This window comes from Mobula birostris, chromosome 18, assembly GCF_030028105.1.
Source record: "Mobula birostris isolate sMobBir1 chromosome 18, sMobBir1.hap1, whole genome shotgun sequence".
NCBI classification, from domain to species: domain Eukaryota; kingdom Metazoa; phylum Chordata; class Chondrichthyes; order Myliobatiformes; family Myliobatidae; genus Mobula; species Mobula birostris.
The window spans coordinates 52,632,020-52,646,982 of NC_092387.1; the positions used below are offsets into that span (position 1 = coordinate 52,632,020).

At 42.9% G+C, this 14,963-nt stretch overlaps 1 protein-coding gene across 1 annotated transcript in view; it reads right to left on the reverse strand.

The window, feature by feature from the left end:
- The window catches only part of LOC140212122 (PH and SEC7 domain-containing protein 1-like), a 249,095-nt gene extending 235,715 nt beyond the window's left edge, over positions 1 to 13,380 (reverse strand). Inside the window, exons 1-2 of the mRNA XM_072282690.1 lie at positions 13,148 to 13,380; positions 12,747 to 12,806 (exon numbers count right to left, since the gene is read on the reverse strand). The gene's annotated coding sequence lies outside the window, so the exon portion shown is untranslated. The remainder of the gene's footprint in view (positions 1 to 12,746; positions 12,807 to 13,147) is intronic.
- Between the last annotated feature and the right edge of the window lie 1,583 nt (positions 13,381 to 14,963).

Genomic DNA, 14,963 nt, shown 5'->3' on the forward strand with positions numbered 1-14,963 from the left:
TATACTTTTGTTCCTATTACCTAAGTGCATGATCCGATACTGTTTTCAATATGCCACTTCTTTGCTCATTTTCCTAATCTGTCTAAGTCTTCCTGTACCCTCTCTGCTTCCTCAGCACAAACTGCCCCTTCACCTATATTAATATCATCCACAAACTTGGCTACAAAGCCATCAATTCCATCATCCAAATCATTACCATATAACGTAAAAAGAAGTGCTCCCAAAGCAGAAGTTGTGGAACACTAATCACCAGCAGCCAACCAGAAATGGCTCCCTTTATTGCCACTCCTCGCCTCCTGCCAATCAGCCAATGCTCTATCCATGATAGTATCTTTACTGTAATAGCATGGGCTCTTACGTTGTTATGCAGCCTCATGTGTATCATCTTATCAAAGGCCTTCTGAAAATCCAAGTATACACCATCAACTGATTCTCGCTTGTCTATCCTACATGCTGTTTCTTCAAAGAATTCCAACGTATTTGTCAGGTTAGATTTTCCCTTTAGGAAACCATGCAGACTTTGCCCTCCAGTACCCCGAAACCACATTCTTAACAATCAACTCTAACATCTTCCTAAGCACTAAGGTCAGACTAACTGGCCTTAAGTTTCCTTTCTTCTTCCTCTCTCCTTTCTTGAAGAGTGGAATGACATTTGCAATTTTCCATTCCTCTGGAACCATGCCAGGATCCATTGATTCTTGAAAGAACATTACTAAAGCCTCCACAATCTCATCTGCCACCTCTTTCAGAACCCTGAGGTCTGGACCATCTGGTCCAGGTGACTTATCTACCTTCAGACTTTTCAGTTTCCCAAGCAACCTCTCCTTAGTAATGGCAACTTAACTCACTTCTGCCCTGACACTCTCGAACTTCCTGCATACTGCTAGCATCTTCCACAGTGAAGACTAATGCAATATACTTATTCAGTTCATCCGCCATTTCCTTGCCCTTCATTACTACCTCTCCAGCATTATTTTCCAGTACTCTGATACCTGTATCTACTCTCACCTCTCTTTTATACCTCACATGTCTGAAGAAACTTTCAGTATTCTCTTTAATATTTTTGGCTAGCTTACCTTTATATTCTATCTTTTCCTTTTTATGACCTTTTAGTTGCCTTCTGTTGTTTTTTAAAAGCTTCCCACTAATTTTTGTTTCGTTTTTATGTTGGCTTTGACTTCTCTTGTTGGCCACGGTTGCATCATCCTGCCTTTAGAATTCTTCTTCTCCTTTGCGGTTTATCTATCCTGCATCTTCCAAATTGCTTCGAGAAGCTCCAGCCATTGATATTCTGCCGTCATCCCTGCTAGTGTTCCTTTTCAATCAATTTTGGCCAGTTCCTCTCTCGTGCTTCTGTAATTCTGTTTACTCCACTTTAATACTGATACAGCTGGCTTTTCCTTCTTAAATTGCAGGGTGAATTTGATCATATTATGATCAATTACCGCTAAAAATTCCTTCACCTTAAGCTCTCTCATCATTTCTGGTTCATTGCACAACACCCAACCCAGAATAACTGATTCCCCAGTGGGTTCAACCATGAGCTGCTCTAAAAAGCTATCTCATAGGAAATGTAAAAATTCCCTCTCTTGGGATCCAGCACCAACCTGATTTTTCCAATCTACCTGCATATTGAAATCCCCTATGACTATATACAGTACTGTTGTTGCTATGTTACTTTATCAATACTCCATCTAAATTTAGATTTTGCAAACCAGACTTGCAACTCTGTAGCCTTTCTCAGAAGATTTCCAGATCATCTGCAGCTATTATTTCAGGACAAGAAACAACTATTTTGTGTGCACAGTAACAAACAAAGAATGCTGAAAGAACTCAGAAGGTCAGGCAGCATCCATGGAAAGGAATAAAGAGTTGACCTTTTGTGTACATAACTCTGAATTTCCAGCACCTGCAGAACCTGTTGTGCGTCTACTTTGTGTGCACGGAAAGCTCCCACAAACAGCAATACGACCATATCCAAATAATCAGATATGTAGATAGGGATTGAAGGATAAATATTGGCCCCAGAACACTGGAGAATAATGCCTGCTCTTCTAAAATTCATGCTGTGGCATCCTCTATATCAGCTTCTACGGCCTCAGCTTAAAACCAGTCTCCTCTAAATTGACTCCATCTACATTTCCCGCTGCCTCAGGAAAGCAGCCAACATAACTAAGGACCCCTCCGATTCTGGTCATTCTCTCTTCTCCCCCCTTCCATCGGGCAGAAGATACAAAGGATTGAGGGCACGTATCACCAAACTTGGGGCTAGTTTCTACCCGACTGTTATCAGACACTTGATCAAATCACTGATACATTAAAGATAAAATTCCTGATCTTCCAATCTACATTTTTGTGGCCTTTGCACTTTATTTGCTTACCTGTACTGGACAGTTTGTTGTAGCTGCTACTTCACACTCAGTGCCCATTTTGTTAACTACCTCCTGTACCTAATAAAGTGGCCACTGAGTGAAAGTTCATGGTTTTCTGCTGCTGCAGCCTATTCACTTCAAGGTTTGATATGTTGTGCATTCAGCAATGCTCTTCTGCACAAAACTGTTGTAACACGTGGTTATTTGAGTTACGGTTGTCTTTCCATCAGCTTGAACCAGCCTGGCCATTTTCCTCTGACGTCTCTCATTAGTAAGGCACGTCCATCCACAGAACTGCCACTTGCTGGATGTCTTTATTTGGGTTTTCTCACCATTCTCTGTAAACTCTAGAGACTGTTATGTGTGAAAACCCTAGGAGATGAACAGCTTCTGAGATACTCAAACCACCCCTTCTGGCACCAACAATCATTCCATGGTCAAAGTCACTCTGATCACATTTCTTCCCCATTCTCATATTTGGTATGAAAAACAACTGAATCTTCTGACCATGCCTGCATGTTTTTATGCATTGAGTTATTTAATTATTCATTTTGAGATACAATGCAGAACAGGCCCTTCTGGCCCAGTGCAAAGCAACCCACCTATTTAACCCTAGCCTAATCACAGGGCAATTTACAATGACTAATTAACTACCTAACCAGCAATGTGGGAGGAAACCAGAGCACCTGGAAGAAACCCATGCGTTCACGGGGTGGACGTACAAGATCCTTATAGATGGTGTTGGAGTTGAACTCTGAACTCCGATGCCCCAAGCTGTAATAGCACGGTGCTAACCACAGCTCTACCATGATGCCCCAAAGAATGTTGCAGCCACATGATTTGCTAATTAGATATTTGCATTAACAAGGTGTAAAAGCGCACCTAATAAAGTGGGCATTGAGTGATTATTCAGCATTCCCTTTTCTTTTATTACCTCGGTGTATTTATATGTGGTACAATTTGATATGGTAGGCTCATAGCACAGAAGTTAGCACAACTGATTTACACACCAACAATCACTGATTGGGGTTTGATTTATACCAGTGTCTAGAAGAAGTTTGTATGTTTTCCCCATGACTGTGTGGGTTTCCTCTGGGTGCTCGGGTTTCCTCCCTTATTCCAAAGGCATATAGGTTAGGGTTAGTAAATTGTAGGCATGCTACTAGAAGCATGGTGACACTTGTGGTCTGTACCCAGCATAATCCTCGCCGATTTGATTTGACGCAACAGATGCACTCCATTGTTTGAATGTACAGGTGACAAATAAAGTGTATCTTTTCTCTTTGATCTGACTGGATGGCACTGAAAAAAAAAAGCTTTTCAATGTATCTCAGTAACCATATAACCATATAACAATTACAGCACGGAAACAGGCCATCTCGGCCTTTCTAGTCTGTACCGAACGCTTACTCTCACCTAGTCCCATCTACCTGCACTCAGCCCATAACCCTCAATTCCTTTCCTGTCCATATACCTATCCAATTTTTTTTTTAAATAACAAAATTGAACCTGCCTCAACCACTTCTACTGGAAGCTCATGCCACACAGCTACCACTCTCTGAGTAAAGATGTTCCCCCTCGTGTTACCCCTAAACTTTTGCCCCTTAACTCTCAACTCATGTCCTCTTGTTTGACTCTCCCCTACTCTCAATGGAAAAAGCCTATCCACATCAACTCTATCTATCCCCCTCATAATTTTAAATATTTCTATCAAGTCCCCCCTCAACCTTCTATGCTCCAAAGAATAAAGACCTAACTTGTTCAGCCTTTCTCTGTAACTTAGGTGCTGAAACCCAGATAACATTCTAGTAAACATAAGGAATTCTGCAGATGCTGGAAATTCAAGCAACACACATCAAAGTTGCTGGTGAACGCAGCAGGCTGGGCAGCATCTCTAGGAAGGGGTACAGTCGATGTTTCAGGCTGAGACCCTTCGCCAGGACTAACTGAAGGAAGAGCTAGTAAGAGATTTGAAAGTGGGAGGGGGAGGGGGAGATTCAAAATGATAGAAGACAGGAGGGGGAGGGATGGAGCCAAGAGCTGGGCAGGTGATTGGCAAAAGGGATATGAGAGGATCATGGGACAGGAGGTCCGGGAAGAAGGAAAAGGGGGAGGGGGGGAAAACACAGAGGATGGGCACCCCCCCTTTCTAGACCATTTCTGACACCTCCCTCCCCTTTCTAGACCATTTCTGACACCTCCCTCCCCTTTCTAGATCTTTCTGTCTCTATCTCTGGAGACAGCTTATCTACTGATATCTACTATAAGCCTACTGACTCTCACAGCTATCTGGACTATTCCTCTTCTCACCTGTCTCTTGCAAAAACGCCATCCCCTACTGACAATTTCTCCGTCTCCGCCGCATCTGTTCTCAGGATGAGGCTTTTCATTCTAGGACGAGGGAGGTGCCTTCCTTTTTTAAAGAAAGGGGCTTCCCTTCCTCCACCATCAACTCTGCTCTCAAACGCATCTCCCCCATTTCACACACATCTGCTCTCACTCCATCCTCCCGTCACCCCACTAGGAATAGGGTTCCCCTGGTCCTCACCTACCACTCCACCAGCCTGCGGGTCCAACATATTATTCTCCGTAACTTCCGCCACCTCCAACGGGATCCCACCACTAAGCATATCTTTCCCTCCCCACTTCCCTTTGCTTTCCGCAGGGATCGCTCCCTATGCGACTCCCTTGTCCATTCGTCCCCCCCATCCCTCCCCACTGATCTCCCTCCTGGCACTTATCCTTGTAAGCGGAACAAGTGCTACAGATGCCCTTACACTTCCTCCCTTACCACCATTCAGGGCCCCAGACAGTCCTTCCAGGTGAGGCGACACTGCACCTGTGAGTCGGCTGGTGTGATATACTGTGTCCAGTGCTTCCGATGTGTCCTTCTATATATTGGCGAGACCCGACACAGACTGGAAGATCGTTTTGCTGAACACCTATGCTCTGTCCGCCAGAGAAAGTAGGATCTCCTAGTGGCCACACATTTTATTTCCACATCCCATTCCCATTCTGACATGTCTATCCACGGCCTCCTCTACTGTAAAAATGAAGCCACTCTCAGGTTGGAGGAACACCTTATATTCTGTCTGGGTAGCCTCCAACCTGAAGGCATGAACATTGACTTCTCTAACTTCCGCTAATGTCCCACCTCCCCCTCGTACCCCATCCGTAATTTATACACACATTCTTTCTCTCACTCTCCTTTTTCTCCCTCTGTCCCTCTGACTATACCCCTTGCCCATCCTCAGGGTTCCCCCCCGCCTTTTCCTTCTCCTTGGGCCTCCCGTCCAACGATCCTCTCATATCCCTTTTGCCAATCACCTGTCCAGCTCTTGGCTCCATCTCTCCCCCTCCTGTCTTCTCCTATCATTTTGGATCTCCCCCTCCCCCTCCCACTTTCAAATCTCTTACTAGCTCTTCCTTCAGTTAATCCTGACGAAGGGTCTCGGCCTGAAATGTCGACTGTACCTCTTCCTAGAGATGCTGCCTGGCCTGCTGCGTTCACCAGCAATTTTGATGTGTGTTGCTTAACATTCTAGTAAATTTCCTCTGTACTCTCTCTATTTTGTTGACATCTTTCCTATAATTCGGTGACCAGAACTGTACACAATACTCCAAATTTGGCCTCACCAATGCCTTGTACAATTTTAATATTACATCCCAACTCCTATACTCAATGCTCTGATTTATAAAGGCCAGCATACCAAAAGCTTTCTTCACCACCCTATCCACATGAGATTCCACCTTCAGGGAACTATGCACCATTATTCCTAGATCCCTCTGTTCTACTGCATTCTTCAATGCCCTACCGTTTACCATGTATGTCCTATTTTGATTAGTCCTACCAAAATGTAGCACCTCACACTTATCAGCAAGTGAAAAAAAATAAACCAGTATCAATCTCACCCAGAAAAAGAGTCCTTCTGATAGTGCAGCCCTCCCTCAAGTCTTGAGTGGGATGTGGTCACATAGCCTTCAAATTCAGAAACAAAAGTACTCCCTGCTTAGCCACAACTGACACAGAAACACAAGTCACAAGTCCTTTTCAATATCTTTCTGTTTTTGGAAGTGGAGGAAGACAACTTACCAATTAGCTGTCACCATTTGGAAATATTACACAAAAGCTCAAAGTTGACCTAATGTAGACTTGACCCTACCCAGAGCAGACTTAATGAGCCGAAAGGCCTAATTCTTCCCCGATGTCTTATGGACCCAAATATGTGGACGCTAACCCTCAATTTATGTCACTCGAGTCACTGACAAAGAGGATGGTTCTCCTGCCTAGTTTCTCCTGTTCGCTAACCCACATTTCCTGCCATTGCCTGTATGTTCTCCCCACGCCCACGTGGGTTTCCTCCGGGTACTCCAGTTTCCTCCTACAGTCCAGAGAAGTACCAGCGGTAGGTTAATTAGTCATTGTAAATTTCCCATGACTAGGCCACAGTTAAATCAGGAGTTGCTGGTTGACGCAGCTAGTCCACACTCCACCTCAATAGATAAATAAACAATACATCCATTCAGGAATAATGCTTCAGTAAATACCTGTTACTTGAAATAAGGAAATATTAATGTACTTGAGGTTTGCAAATCTTTGGAAATCCCCACCCCATGAATAACCTACCCCTCCTCCCACATCCATTCCCACCCCTATTTATTCAACAAAATCAATGCAATTATATTTGAGCCAAATGAACAAGGTGAAGTGTTCACATCAGAGCCATAAGTTGCCATGGTAACTGAAATAATAGAACTACTCCGTTTCCAATCAGAAGTAACTGATCCCTTGATCACAATACATTGGGCTGCACAGAAACTGGGTGAACAATGGGGGCAGTGTTCATAACTACTCCTTATTGCCAGGAGAGAAAGTTCAATGGTGATTGAAGAATTGAATTACTGATATGGGCTTCCCATCAGATCAGTGATTTAGAGTGCATTGAAATAATTTAATGAAATTAAAGGAAGTTTACTGGAACTGAGGCAATGGAGAATCAGGTCAGGTAACTGACAGCTACAGGCAAAAGGTTCCTGGAAGCACAAAAATTCAGACAGCAACTGCAGGGGGAGAAAGACAGATAATGTTTCAGTTTAACACACGAGATGATGGAAGAACTCTGTGGGTCAGGCAGTATCTATGGAGCGAAATTGCAGGCCGAGTCGGTGGTAAGGAAGGTAAATTACAGCATTCATTTTGAGAGGATTACAATATAAAATCAAGGATGTAACGCTGAGGCTTTGTAAGGCATTGGTCAGACCATATTTGGAGAATTAAGAGCAATTTTGAGCCACTTATCTAAGAAAAGATGTGCTGGTGCTTGAGAGGGCCTGGAAGAGGTTCACGAGAGTGATTCCTGGAATGAGAGGGTTAACATATGGGCCTGAAGTTACTGGAGTTTAGAAGAAAGAGGAAAGACCTCATTGAAGCCTATCAAATATTAAAAGGCCCAGATAGAGTGGATGTGGGGAAGATGGTTCTCATAATGGAGGGGTCTAGGACCAGAGGGCACAGCTTCGGAATAGAGGGACATCCATTTAGAACAGAGATGAGGAGGAATCTCTTTAGGCAGAAGGTGGTGAATCTATGGAATTTATTGCCACTGACAGTTATGAAGGCCAAATCATTGGGTATACTTAAAGCAGAGGTTGATAGGTTCTTGATTATTCAGGGTGCCAAAGGTTACAGGGAAAAGGCAGGAGAACAGGATTGAGAAGGATAATAAATCATCCATGATAAGATGGTAGAGTAGGCTCAACGGGCTAAATGGCCTAATTATGTTGCTAGGGCTTATGGTCTTATGAAAATGGATAGTCTGTGTTTCATGTCAAGACCTTTCATCTGGATGGCGGAGAGAGTAGCGCACAGAATGTGGCTGGAGAACTGTTGGGTAAAACAAGGAATCCTGTGCAAGAATCTAAGATCCTGGCTGGGAAGACCTAGAAATAAAGCTTGCGGAATGAGATGACAGGGAAGACAAGTACTGAGGAAAGACAACTGGCTGTAGTAGTAAGTCTGAATGAGAGTGCGGTTGAAGGGCAGGAAGGTAGCGGAAATCACAGAACAGGAGCAGTGAGAGAGGGCCTCACAGAAATGCATCAAAGAAAGCTTCTTCAAAGTGGGTATGTATTGAAGAGACCACAGTGTAACAGTAGTTTCAGGTAGGATACTCTCCACAGATGCCGCCTGACCTGAACATCTCCAGCATTTTCTGTTGCTTCAGGTCCCCAGCACATGCAAGGGAGTTTACTTTATCATTACAGTCTCGGTTACCGATTGGATAAAGGCCTTTTCCTTTCTTGGACGGGCATGACGTACAACACAGAGGGTGAGTTACTGTGCTGGAAATTGAACTCATTTCTTTCCATATGAATCATGCAAGAGGTCATCCCAGCCCTCAAACTCTTGATTAATATCTCAGCCACAAAGATTCACTCCAGGCCAACCTACCTTCCATCATTTGCAGGGTGAGCTCAAAGCACAGTGAGTCCTGCATATCATGTACTGATTATTCCAACCTTTTGGTGGTTCTTTCCCAAGTGTATTTCTATAATCTGACACTGGGTCAAATTAATTCAGTTCTTTGCTATTGCTCATTCTGGTTCCCCTCACATCCCTTCTCTTCATCTCATCTGCCCAACACCTCCCCCTGGCCCCCCCTCCTCCTTCCCTTTCTCCCATGATCCACTCTACTCTCCTATCAGATTCTTTCTTCTTCAGCCCTTTACCTTTTTCCACCTGTCACTTGTCAGCTTCTTACTTCACACCCCTTCCCCATCCACCCACCTTCTCCTCCACAAGGTTTCACGTATCACCTGCCAGCCTGTATTCCTTCCCCTCCCCTACTTTCTTATACTGGTTTCTTCCCCCTTCCTTTCCAGTCTGAAAGAAGGGACTCAGCCTGAAACATCGATTGTTTATTCCTCTCCAGAGATGATGCCTGACCACCATCTATGGAGTTCCTGCACCATTTTGTATGTGTTGCTCTCGATTCTTTGCATGTTTACCCGTAGTTTTCCAAAATGTTATTTCTTTCCTGATACTTCCTTTTAACAGGTACTTCATCTTTTTGTGCCTAGTTTATGACTGAGGGACATCATGAAACAGCATACCTTGCTTCCCATCCCTCTACACGTGGGAATCAATTGAGTTATTTACAGATTCAGTCACAGAACATGCCTGACAAAGCCACTCTTTACTCTAATTCTGGATGGGTCCTGAAATGAGCGGGTAGTTGAGAGCCAACAGATTTTGTTGACCTGGTGTCTAACAGGGGCTAAATTCTATTGTATGTCTTTATATTTACTGAGTATGCCTGCAAGAAAATGAAACTCAGAGTAGTTTATGGTGATATATATGTTCTTTGATAATAAATTTACTTTAAACTTTGAAAATAATTGGGCAGGTTCAGCAGATTTCCTGCCAGAAAGACATGAATAAACCAACAGTTTTATTTAAAAAATAGTTCCCAACACTTGGTTATTTTTCCCAATTTGTTTATTGACAAATTTAAACCTTCAGTCATAATGGGATATGAATTTATTAATGCAGACTAATATTCCTGGCGAACTACTCTAGAAGATATGGCGGCAGAGTGTCAGATGGGTTGTGTTATTGGACTAATAATTCTAGTTCTATTGATTCATCTGTTTAAATCTCACCCCATTAAGTATAATTTTTAATTCATTAAATCAATCTGAAATTAAAGAATGCTTATGAAATTACATAATCATTATCAATTTCCTTGAGCTTGCTAAAGAAGTTATCATAATTAGCTGGCCTGTTGCAGAGCATTGTGGTGCATCTTCAGAAATAACTTTAGCATTGTGACCATAAAGCTACCAGATTGCCATAGAAACATGCCCTGAGAAGGATCCTGCAACCCTTACCAGTCCGGGTATGTGATTCCAGACCCTCCAATGTGGCTGACTCTTAACAGCCTGCTGAAATTATGTGGCAAGTAACTCAATCAAAAGGGCCATTAGGGATAGGGAATAAATGTTAGTATTTACCAGCAACACCACAGCCACGAATATATCAGCAAATGGAGACGTACCCTAAGAAACCTCATCCAATTTATCAGCACATTCCACACAGACACATTTCTCCTGGACTGCAGTCCTAAATTCTATCATACTTCATTTGATTACAGCCCAACTTTTTGCACTACTTATGCATATAAATAGAAAACCACAAAAGTACACCCATTGGCCACTTTATTAGGTGCAGGAGGTACCGAATAAAGTGGCCATTGAGTGTCTATTTCTCATTGCAATTTATTGTCTATTTAATGCATTGCACTGTACTGCTGCCATGAAACATCAAATTTCATTACATATTCCAGTGATAATAAACCTGATTCTAATTCTGATTCCAATTCACTCACCAGGATCAAAATAAGGTGCAGAAAGTTGTGAACTCTGTCAGCTCCGTCATGAGCACCAGCCTCCCAAGCATCCAGGACATCTTCAAGAAGCGATGTCTCAAAACGGCAGCACCCATCACTAAGGACCCCCATCGCCCAGGACATGCCATCTTCTCCTTGCTACCATCAGGAAGGAGGTACAGGAGACTGAAGGCACACATTTAGCAATTCAGAAATGGCTTCTTCCCCTCTGCCATCAGATTTCTGAATGGACGTTGAACCTACAAATACGACCTCAATACCTTTTCGCACTACTTATTTAATTTAACTATTACATATATGTATATATACGTAATTCACATTTTTTATTATATATTGTAATGTGTTGCTGCTGCAAAACAACATTATTTCTCGACATATGCCAGTGATATTAAACATGATTTTGATTCTGATCCATTTTCAACATTCTACTGGATCTGAGTCTATTATTCTCATTTTATTATGTTACATTGCTAATGTATTTCCCATTGGTAAATAAAACACTGTGAGTTATTTTTCTTTAAGAATTCTAGTTTACAGTTGTTAGTATTCCAGGGATCTGTTTTGTGGCAAGAAAGAAATATGACTACGTTTATAAAAGTTGCTGGTGAACGCAGCAGGACAGGCAGCATCTCTTAGAAGAGGTGCAGTCGACGCTTCGGGCCGAGAGCCTTCGTCGGGACTAACTGAAAGAAGAGCTAGTCAGAGATTTGAAAGTGTGAGGGGGAGGGGGAGATCCAAAATGATAGGAGAAGACAGGAGGGGGAGGGATGGAGCCAAGAGCTGGACAGGTGATTGGCAAAAGGGATGTGAGAAGATCATGGGACGGGAGGCCTAGGGAGAAAGAAAGGGGGGAGAGCCCAGAGGATGGGCAATAACGGATGGGGTACGAGGGGGAGGTGGGGCATTAATGGAAGTTAGAGAAGTCAATGTTCATGCCATCACGTTGGAGGCTACCCAGACGGAATATAAGGTGTTGTTCCTCCAACCTGAGTGTGGCTTCATCTTTACAATAGAGGAGGCCGTGGATAGACATATCAGAATAGGAATGGGACGTGGAATTAAAATGTGTGGCCACTGGGAGATCCTGCTTTCTCTGGCGGACAGAGCGTTGACTTCTCTAACTTCCATTAATGCCCAACTCCCCCTCATACCCCATCCGTTATTGCCCATCCTCTGGGCTTCCCCCCTCTCCCTTTCTTTCTCCCTAGGCCTCCCGTCCCATGATCCTCTCATATCCCTTTTGCCAATCACCTGTCCAGCTCTTGGCTTCATCCCTCCCCCTCCTGTCTTCTCCTATCATTTTGGATCTCCCCCTCCCCCTCACACTTTCAAATCTCTTACTAGCTCTTCTTTCAGTTAGTCCTGACGAAGGGTCTCGGCCCGAAACGTCGACTGTACCTCTTCCTAGAGATGCTGCCTGGCCTGCTGCGTTCACCAGCAACTTTTACATGTGTTGCTTGAAATTCCAGCATCTGCAGATTTCCTCGTGTTGGCATGACTATGTTTATTATTGTCCTCAGCAGTACAACTCATCACAAATGTAAGTACTAAAACAATTGAACTTCACACTCATCATGTAATAAACTTGATCAAATCCTGCTCCTCTAAGGTGAAGACTTGTTCTGGCCATCTTATTTTCAACTTTGAACTTTGAACCTTAACCTACCTGCCTCAACCTAAGAATTAATCTTCTCTGTTTCTGTGTTGCACAAGGTAAAAATAATTTACTTAAGTAATTAATGATGCAATGTCCCACTCAACAGAATGTTCGAACACATTCAGTTTTACTTGGGCTTTTTTTGCATGTCATTTGAGAATAACAACTTCACATTGAAGTTAACTATGTCCAAGTTAAGTTGAACCAGTCTCTGTGAGTGCATGATACAAGATAGTCCCTCCTGTAACCTATTGCCAGGCAGTCATTTACAGTGAAATTAAAAAGAAACAGAATGCAAAAAATACTCACCAGATCAAGTAGCATCTATGGAGGCAGAAGATCAATGAAGTTCATTAAAGCTGATCAAAGCTAGGAGACAAAAGAGGTCCTAATCAAGGGTAATTGCAGAAAGGCGGAAAGAACAGGTCTGCATTCAGTTGGAAGACAAGAGAATAAAGGGAAAGAGGTAACAGCACAAAACGAGGAGGTGAGAGGACGAGTTAAGGAAATAAATGTTGAACCTAAGGAAGGGCAAATCGTGTGAGAATTACTATCAGCATCCACTGCGTAATACTGAAACCATACATTCTCATAACAGGAAATGCATCAGGGTGTCACCCTGCAATTTAAAGGAACGTTTTACATATAAACAATAGAAGGAGGTGCAGAAGCCTCAGGACACACATCACCAGGTCTGGAACAGTTATTACCTCTCAACCTTCAGCCTTCTGGACCAGAGGGGATAACTTCACTCAATACTGAACTGCTTCCTCATCCTATGGACTCACTTTCAAGGACTCTTCATCTCACGTTCTCGATACGTATTGCTTATTTATTTATTATGTTCATTTTGTTCTCTTTTTCTATTTGCACAGTTTTGTTTGTCCATAAGGTTGTGTGTGTTTTTTTTTCATTGCTTCCTTTGTGTTTCTTTGTATTTACTGAGAGTACCTGCAAGAAAATGAATCTCAGTGTGATATATAGTATACTTTGAACTTTGAGGGTGCAGATAAGCCCACAGTGTCAGTCCTAATCTACCTGATTCCACAACCCATGGACTTACTTTCAAGAACACTGCAACTCATATTCTCAGTTATTTATTTATTATTATTGTTATTGTTGTTTTTTGTATTTGCATAGTTTTGTCTTTTTTTGCACATTGGGTGTTTGTGTGTCTTTGTGGTGTGTGCTTACATTGATTCTAATGTATTTCTTTGTTCTACTGTGAATGTCCATAAGAAAATGAATCTCAGGGTGGCATATGGTGACATACAGTATGTACTTTAATTATAACTTTATTTTGATCTTTGAAAACATTTTCTAAAGTGCCAAACACCACAAATATAGCTTTTGCCCAGATTAAGTGTTCAGATCCTATATAGACTATTTTGTTGATTGCTTGTGATCTGCACCTTTGTATCCAGTGGTTTCTAGCTCTCACCTGTAAATAAACTGAAGAGATCAACAGATTGCTGGAGGAACTCAGCAGGTCAGGCTGCACATCTGGAAGCAGAGGAGTGGTTGATGTTTTGGGTCAAGATACTGCATCAGGCCATGTTTACTTGCCCCGGATCCCAGCATCTGCAGTCTTTTGGATCTCCATGGGAATGCAATAATTCTATTACGAGGCAATTATTTAATAATTTAAAAAACACCTGAGATTGCAGATGCTGGGATCTAGAACTACAAATAGTCTGCTGGAGGAACTCAGCGAGTCAGGCAGCATTTGCCTGAAGGACTGTTCGAGCGTGTGGGTTGGTGGAAGGGAGGAAAGCAGCTTCTTTTGCTGTTGTTGGTTTGTTGCTTATTGTATTCTATATTATTGTTGTTCTGCTGAGTATTGAGGGCATGCTATGTTGGGCGCCAGAGTGTGTGCTGACACTTACGGGCTGGCCCCAACACATCCTGTTGGTTGTTAATGCAAATAACGCATTTCCTTGTAGGCCTCAATGGATGTGTGATAAATAAATGTGAATTTGAGACTGTGTGGGTAAAGCAATTGTCGATGTTGTGGCTCAAAACCCTACGTCAGGCTCTGAAACATCAACAGTTCCTTTCCCCCTACAAATGCTGCTTGACTTGCTGTGTTCTTCCTGTAGAGAATATAATTGTAACATTTGATAGCTAAAACCCAGAACATTTTTGATAACCTCCTACATCCTTTCCCCTATGAGCCAATGTCAGGGATTCAATGCATGAATCCAAAATATTTTAATACATTTGGGTGAGGGAATGGGTATAAAATGCCATAGTTTAAATACATTCATTATCAAAGTATGTGCGCAGCATACGATCCTGAGGCTTGCCTTCCCCACAGACAGCCATGAAACAGGCCGGCTGGTGGCGCAATGGCATCAGCGCCAGACTCCAGAGCAAAGGCTCCCGAGTTCGAATCCAAGTCGGGCCACCCCCCAAGCACGCTTTCCATCCGCGCTGGGTTGAGCGTCGAGCTAGCCACTCAGCCTCGTAATAAAAAAAAGGGGCGAGTCAGGAACGTTCATATCGTGACCCGGTTAATCTGAAAGG